This window comes from Gadus macrocephalus, chromosome 23 (genome assembly GCF_031168955.1).
Source record: "Gadus macrocephalus chromosome 23, ASM3116895v1".
Classification (NCBI taxonomy): domain Eukaryota; kingdom Metazoa; phylum Chordata; class Actinopteri; order Gadiformes; family Gadidae; genus Gadus; species Gadus macrocephalus.
In genome coordinates, this window is record NC_082404.1 from 6,151,587 (window position 1) to 6,159,440 (window position 7,854).

At 40.0% G+C, this 7,854-nt stretch overlaps 1 long non-coding RNA gene across 1 annotated transcript; it reads left to right on the forward strand.

Moving 5' to 3' along the window:
• The first annotated feature begins 5,042 nt into the window (after positions 1 to 5,042).
• LOC132452871 (uncharacterized) lies at positions 5,043 to 6,974 on the forward strand. The gene is made up of 5 exons (XR_009524530.1): positions 5,043 to 5,217; positions 5,532 to 5,572; positions 5,783 to 6,185; positions 6,368 to 6,551; positions 6,653 to 6,974. It is a non-coding gene; the product is annotated as an uncharacterized LOC132452871 (long non-coding RNA).
• Positions 6,975 to 7,854: the final 880 nt, after the last annotated feature.

Consider the following 7,854-nt stretch of genomic DNA (forward strand, 5'->3'; position numbering starts at 1 on the left):
AACATGGTCGCTATGATGGTTGCTATGGACGCTGAAACCAGCAGATCACCGTTTAAATCATGGCTTTGCTTTGCTGATTAGCTTATTTTATGTAACTGTGTAATGATGTTATTTTATTTAACAAATTTAAAAAAACTTTCAGCAGGTCAATATCGGGAAAGTAGTAAGCCCCGGCAGAAGGAAAAAATAATTCACCGCCGGTGTGGGTGTCGGATTGACTCGGCTGCCAGATCGACTCGGGGTCGATGCACGCTAATTAATGCATTAATGCACGCTAAGGTTATTGTTAGCCTACTATAGAGTGAACTCATTATTGCATGCGGGTGTATTCATTCATAAAAAATGAAAACATTCGGGAGTATGCAATAATACAAATTATTCTAAAGAGGTCAGAGACTCCGTGCACAGCCCCGCCTTCCCCAGTGAACCAAGAAACCCCGCGCCGTGACGAACAGGGGATTTGACCCCCTCGGTTTTACACAGGAAACTTGAGATAAGAAGGTGAAATCGCCGGGCGTGCCAAGCTGCGACCGAACCGGCTCGGCAGTCTAGAAAGACCTATAGCCAGGGTTCGAGTTAGGTGGGAGCCAGTAGGAACTGAGCTCCGAGAGAGGTCTGGCTCCCATGAAAGCAGCAAACTCAAATAGGCTATCTGTGGGGGTCTCTGAAAATACAGCAGCATAATATTGTAATTACAAATAAAGCTATTTTCCCTTACACATGCAGAGTTATATTGACGTTAAGTGGGATAATAGAACGCCGGTCATTATCGGGAAAATAAGCCCAGACAGGGCGAACCGGACACCGACGCGAAACGGATGTGCTTCCAACCTGAAGGGGCTTATTTTCGATAATGAGCGGCTACATGCCAATCGGAAAAATAACTTCACAAGGTGTTTTTTTACAATTTATTTGGTACCAACTTACCATACGTAGTGTTGATCAGCAGAGAAATAGTTAGCCAAAGACGTTGACGTTGCTTAGCAACCGAAGATGCTGGCGTTGTTGTGAAGGGCCCATGCAAGTGAACGGAGTGTAACATGGCATTGAGAAGAGCCGTGTCATAATTGCCCATATTTACGTCCTATATCCCCCCCGGCAAAATTCAGCGCAAGGGCGGTACGGTCTCCCCCCACCGTCAACAACTTTAAGAGACCCCCACAGAGATGGAATCATAACTCGAATCCTTTCTATAGCCTACTTCATCCTGCCCAACAATATGGGCATAATCTAGACCAAGCTCTCCTAATCGGGTCAGCAATAGCCGCGTTTGAATGATAATGTATGAATGGAACGTTGCATTTTTAATGTCTAAAAATATTCTATAGGCCTACTAGAGAGCCAATCAATGCAACCTTATGCGGAATCAGATAAAGTCGGCTCTCAATTGCTGCGCAAAATATATGTTTAAAAAATCAGCACATTAAGATAAATATAGTTGTCACACAAGCTATTTTGGATTTTTGTAATATGGAATTATTTCAGGGGGGGAAATGCCGTGAATAAATGTATTCACAGTGTGTTCAGGATTAGGACTGATATATATGTCGGCCTAGGCCTAATCAATTGTGTTTTAATATCTTTAGCATTCATATTATTGCAATCTATTCTTTTCGTAGGCTACTCTGCGGTTGGCCTTGATAGGGAGATATTTTAACCCTTTTTAACCCCATTTTCCTGCGTCATTCCTGCGTCTCCCCCTGCGTCATAGCCCGTTTCAGCACCATGTCAGTGGACAGGTACAATCCTACGAACGTCGTGAGTGCAGCGAATGCGCGTTCATGTTAAGAGGAGTTTCGGGAAACGCTCCAAAGAAATTAACGATGGTTCGAAAGATCCATCTTAAGAATGATCGTACGAGCGAAGATCCATCGTTATCGGGAAACTGGGCCCTGCTGGACCATTGCCAATAAGATTGGCACCTTATACCTTACACTCACACACTCACTCACACACTCACTCACTCACTCACTCACTCACTCACTCACTCACTCACTCACTCACTCACACACTCAGACACTCACTCACTCACTCACTCACTCACTCACTCACTCACTCACTCACTCACTCACTCACTCACTCAGACACTCACTCACTCACTCACTCACTCACTCACTCACTCACTCACTCACTCACTCACTCACTCACTCAGACACTCAGACACTCAGACACTCAGACACTCACACTCTCACACACACACACACACACACACACACACACACATACACACATACACACACACACACACACACACACACACACACACACAGGCCGGTGATTGCTATAAGCGAAAGGCGACAAAGGAGTTGGGGGGGCTCCCTCTAGTGGCGCCCTTAATTTTTATTACTTTTTTAATGCTAAAGTGCAGGACAAGAGCACAACATAATTTCCACCAATCATAGAATTGGAACAACAAGCGAAATAAAACATGTTTATAAAACATTATCATCCGAGGGCGCCCCCTCAGCCACACGTTTACTTGGATTAAATTTATGATTTTTGTTAATCATTTTCCAATGTGTGTGAGTGTGGGGGGGGGGGGGAGGACGTTACGTTACGTTGGGAAAGACGTTAGCAAAGTGCTCAGCTGCTGCATTGATCAACCTCGGTTTACATTGATTGTCAAAATGAATCCATTTATGGAGGAAGACCACCCAGGGGAAAGAATACTATAGTTTACTACAGTATACTATATATTACTATAGTATACTATAATATACTACAATATAGTGTGGGATTTACTATAGTAATTTTCCAGACATTGTAGTGTACTATGGTAAATACTATAGTAAGTCACTACAAAGTGTAGTACAGTATAGATTACTATAGTTAACTATAATATACTTTTTTTAATATATATTTTCATTATTCTGTAATTTGTCCTAAAATGAATATGTGAAACATAAGCCAAATATTTGTATTATGTGGAGATTTTATTTTAGAAACATAAACCACACATAAATATAAAACATAATGCACAACATGCATAGGCTACAACAGCCAGAATATAATAACAATGAAAGAGAGTACAATTGAAGCCTTACTAACTTTAAACATTTTCTAATACAGGCATCTTGATAAGAATAATTGACTCATCGTGTACGTAGCAAAAGCATTTGCACAAAATATCATTAGGTTTGCAAAGAAGTATTTCATGGGTCTTTCTGAACTTCACAATTGCTTAGCAGTATTCACCTTAGCGAAATCATCATAGATTCTTAATTGTCTGGAATCCTTTTTGAATCTAAAAATTTGTAGGTACACCTCTTCACACTTGCATGCTGATAAGCAACCACAATTGAGCTTACAAAGTAGTATGGATTTAATGCTACCATGCTCTCCGTTTTTTAGAGCCACACAAGAATTATTGCGTTTAAAATTTGCTGCATACATTTCAGTGGTGTATAAAGTGTGGTGGATGAAACATCTCTTGAATTCTTTGACACTGGCCTCTATATAATTTCCAAAGAGAATGGACTCCCCCGCTGTAATTACTCTTGTTGTGTAATTCCCGACAACCCGAGCACCACTACCTACTTTGTATGATTTTAACACTGTATTGTCTTTGTTAACTAGTTTGTTGAAAAGATCACAGACATCATCACTGGCATTGTTGAATAATTCAGTGTGGTGCATTAGTGTTTTTGTGTTAAAAAATCTCTTAAAAATGTGTTCAGGGACTGCCTGTGTACCATTGAACATTTCAAGAAGAGTGCCAATTGTGTCTTCATAAACAAATGAAGAGTTGGCCCACAGCGGACCCCACATGTCAACTACGTTGCTAAAATGGGTTAAGCAGTGAACATTATAAGATACATAACATTTTCCATAAAGCTCTTGTACCTCGACAACAAAACGCGTAAGACAAGAGGAAGCATGCAAAAGATCAGCTTTTTGGATATGATCCTGGAGGAGTATTCATGTATTCATTTGATCGTCAAGGTCTCCGTCATCAGAGAATTCAGCTTCAAATGAAGGCCTTGAATCAATCTGGAATCCAGTGGACAAATAGAGGTTAGCCTAGCTGTAGGGAATTACTTCGACAAAGTGTCCCAAGGAAGCGCTCTTATTCCAGTTTTTCTTACCTCCTCGGTCAAACTTGCTGGCCGTTCCTCTGTTCTCAATTGACTTCTGTACCATCTTGTAGTTTTTGGCACAGGTATAGAAAAATCGGACAAATATCGTTTATAATTTCGTGACATTTTGCAGTTAGACGACTGTCAATGCAGACAAATGTAAACTGAAAACAACAACTGAACAACTGAAAAAGACAACTGTAAACCCGCGAGCGTCTCACGCGCTGCGAATGCGGTTGTAATATGCTACGCATTCGCAGCGCATGAGACGTCCGTTGAATATTTGACAGTCGAGTCGTGAGTTTTAGTCGTGAGTTTGCTACGGAAAAAATAAAGAAAATGGCAAAATATGCACTATTTGACTTTCCGGATGAAGGGGCTGTGGACAGAGGCGAAATATCATGGGTGGTAGGGGAAGATCCTTTTGTAACGTATAAAGTTAATTGGCCAAACAAGGGAAGGATTGTGTCATGTCCAGGACGGATTATATCAGTCAGTTTTGGTACCAACTTAGGAACACAAGTTTTTTTCTCCTTTGACTATGTTTATATAAAATATGTGCATAACTACATACATATGGTAATATTTCAAATATAATGGTAAACGTTTTCATTTCAAAAACGTTAATTGTTAAGCTCGCAACGGTAAGGCACGGTAAGGCCCCCTAGCTCGCGGCCTATAATGTGAGGCGCGGGAAGTGGGGGGGTAGTGTGGGGTGCCCGGCCTGGATTTATAGAGAGAAACTTTATTTTCCCCAAAATAATACTAGCATTTTAAACACACATTATGAAAACGTCATAATTTTGACAGAAAGGAGAGAGGAGTTGGTTTGCAAGAGGAGGCATTATCTTGATGGTGGAGACAAACTGTCGAGCCCGGAGGAGAAAGGGAAGGGGAAAAGGAAGAAACTGAAGTGGTCGATATTCTGACGACGACGACGACGACGACGTAGTATCGCTGGTAGGTAACTAAAGTTTTATTACAGAAATGTCATCTATAGGCCTTGTGGATGAGTTAAATTAAAATCGTTGAAAAACTAAACTTCATTATGATTTAAAGGATCCTCAGTTAAGTCAATGTAAGAAGAAGAAGAAGAGAAAAAACACAGGTCTTAACGTCTTAATGGAACTGGAAAAGCAAGGTATTGGTGCAGTGATGTACAAATATTCACCGTATGGAAGTGCTTCTTAACATCAGTGAATTATTGTAATGTGATGTAGCCTAATGTTGTCTGTCATATTGTACACCATGGGGTCGCCAACTGGCCTGCTGTCAGATCATTTTGACTTTTTGCTTTCTGTCAACTTATTAAGCATATTAACAAGATTTGATTTGAGTAGTCATCTCCTGTTCCGCCTGCATTGTCTACTCGCTCAGGCTCATCCCCCCTGCTGACCTCTGTTGTACAGTCTTGATGTAACCCTTAACTCCATGTACATCTTCTGTTTGTCATAGGATCATGTCAGCTGAACTCAATTAATGAAACCAGGAATGAAGTAAGATCCACTAATGCAATAAACTGTCTGCACTTAATGTTCTACCTACAATTAAAGTTTTTATTTCCTAACTCTATAGTATAGGGATAGATACAGCAATATTTTCCTGTAATCTATCAGCTTTAAGCTTTGTACCCTCTAACTGGCTTCTGTATTTGCCCAGGTGTATGCGAGTCAGTTTGGTTTTTTTAATGGAATTTTTATTTTCAGTGCCATCACCCATCTTGTGAGCTGTTGAGGGAGAACAACGACAGGCTGCAGAGGGAAAATGATTCTCTCAAGGCAAAAATAGCAACATTGAAATGTAATGCTATTGTTGAAAACTTAGTTTTTTTTTTACGCAAGGGTTTTTCTGTTTTACATGTTAGCTAAAAGGCTATTATGAATCCTTTGCTCAGTGCTACCAGACGTTTTGCAGAAGATGGAGGAGTTTCTTCGCTCAGCACCAAGACCAACGACAACACCAATACCAACACCAACACCAAGACCAAGACCAAGACCAGAACCAACACTATCACCAGCACCAACAGCAGTTCCACCACCAGCAACAGAAGACCCATCACCAGCACCAGGTCAATCATCAGCAACAGCAACAGAGGCCCTGGGCCACTCTGTAAGAATCGGTTTGACTTTATTTGTATAGGTTAAGTTACTTAGTTTCAGTTGCACTGTTTTTCTACATGCATCAGCCGTACACTTGGTTAATCTAAATGCATATATATATCATTGAGGTAAGACGCTAGTCTGCTGTATGTTGAAGTAGATTTGTGGTAATGTTATCTACTTGCATTAAAGGTCATTCCAAAAGGACTTGTGGAGCGCTGCTCCTTCCAAAGCCCCCAGAAGTTCATAAATGATCTCCTACATGGGATGTATACCAGGAAATATATGGCAGGCCATTCAGTGACTGGCCAGTCATCCAGCAGCTGCACAGAAGGAAAACCTGGCCTAGCCAAACAGGACCTTGTTGAAATAACAAGTAGGTATATAGAAATGAGAAAAGATGTTGGTTGAGTGATACCCTCATTCTCATGCTCATCTTTCGTGTATGTGTTTGTGTGTGTGTGTGTATTCCCACAGATGCTGCAAAGTTGAAGTTCACCTACGTAACTGATACGAACATAAAAGCATTTATACGACAAAAGCTAAACAATGCTGCCAAATTTCAGAAACAATAAATTATCAACTGTTTAAAGAAAGTTAAACTTTTGTTCTATTTTTTTTGTATTTTAGCAGTCTGTAGAAAACACTGTGTTAATGGTGGTTGTAAGCCTAATTTATGTGCAGTGAATTATTGTTACAGCACTATGGTTAAAAATGGCAACAACAAAAAGTGATGCAGTTGAAAATATCCATTAGGTAAAGTACAATGACATAGTTAAAAGAACAACAAAATACTGCATAATGCAGTTATTGTAATGCAGTATCTATAGTACTATGGTATCGTAATTGTAGTATTCTATAGTAAAATAAAAGTATAATAAAAGTTCTGTAATTTACTTCAGTAGATTGTAGTTTAGGAAGTAAACTGTAGTAGTATATAATGTAGTATACTGTAGTAATAAAACTGCAGTTTTCTGTAGTATACTATAGTTTACTGTAGTAGTATATATGTGGTATACTGTAGCAATAAAACTGCAGTTTTCTGTAGTATACTATAGTTTACTGTAGTAGTATATATGTGGTATACTGTAGTAATAAAACTGCAGTTTTCTGTAGTATACTATAGTTTACTGTAGTAAAACTACTATAGTAAGGTTCAAAAACACTACAATATTTACTATAGTATATATAGGGTATACTATAGTTTATTTACTATAGTAAACTATAGAATTTTCTGTAGTATACTATAGTTTACTGTAGTAAAACTACTATAGTAAGGTTCAAAAACACAACAATATTTACTATAGTATATATAGGGTATACTATAGTTTATTTACTATAGTAAACTATAGAATTTTTTCAGTGTGGTGCATTAGTGTACTTTTTTATTCCGCCTTCTACTCACGAGGGGAAACACGCTCCCGCGGAGTACCACCCACGGGGCGCGTGCTCGATTTAATCGTACCTCACACTCTCACTCTCGCTCCTTGCTAGTGGAGGGGGGGGGGGAGAAGAGAGAGAGGGAAGACACCGGGGATGCTGAAGTGGTCCTCTCGGTGGTGACTTTTCCATCCTTTGCGAGAGCGTCATCAGTGCCACGGACCTGCATGCACCTCGCGGAATCACGGGGCTGTTGCGTGGAGAGAAGGGGAGGTTTTGAGAGAGAGAGAGAGAGAGAG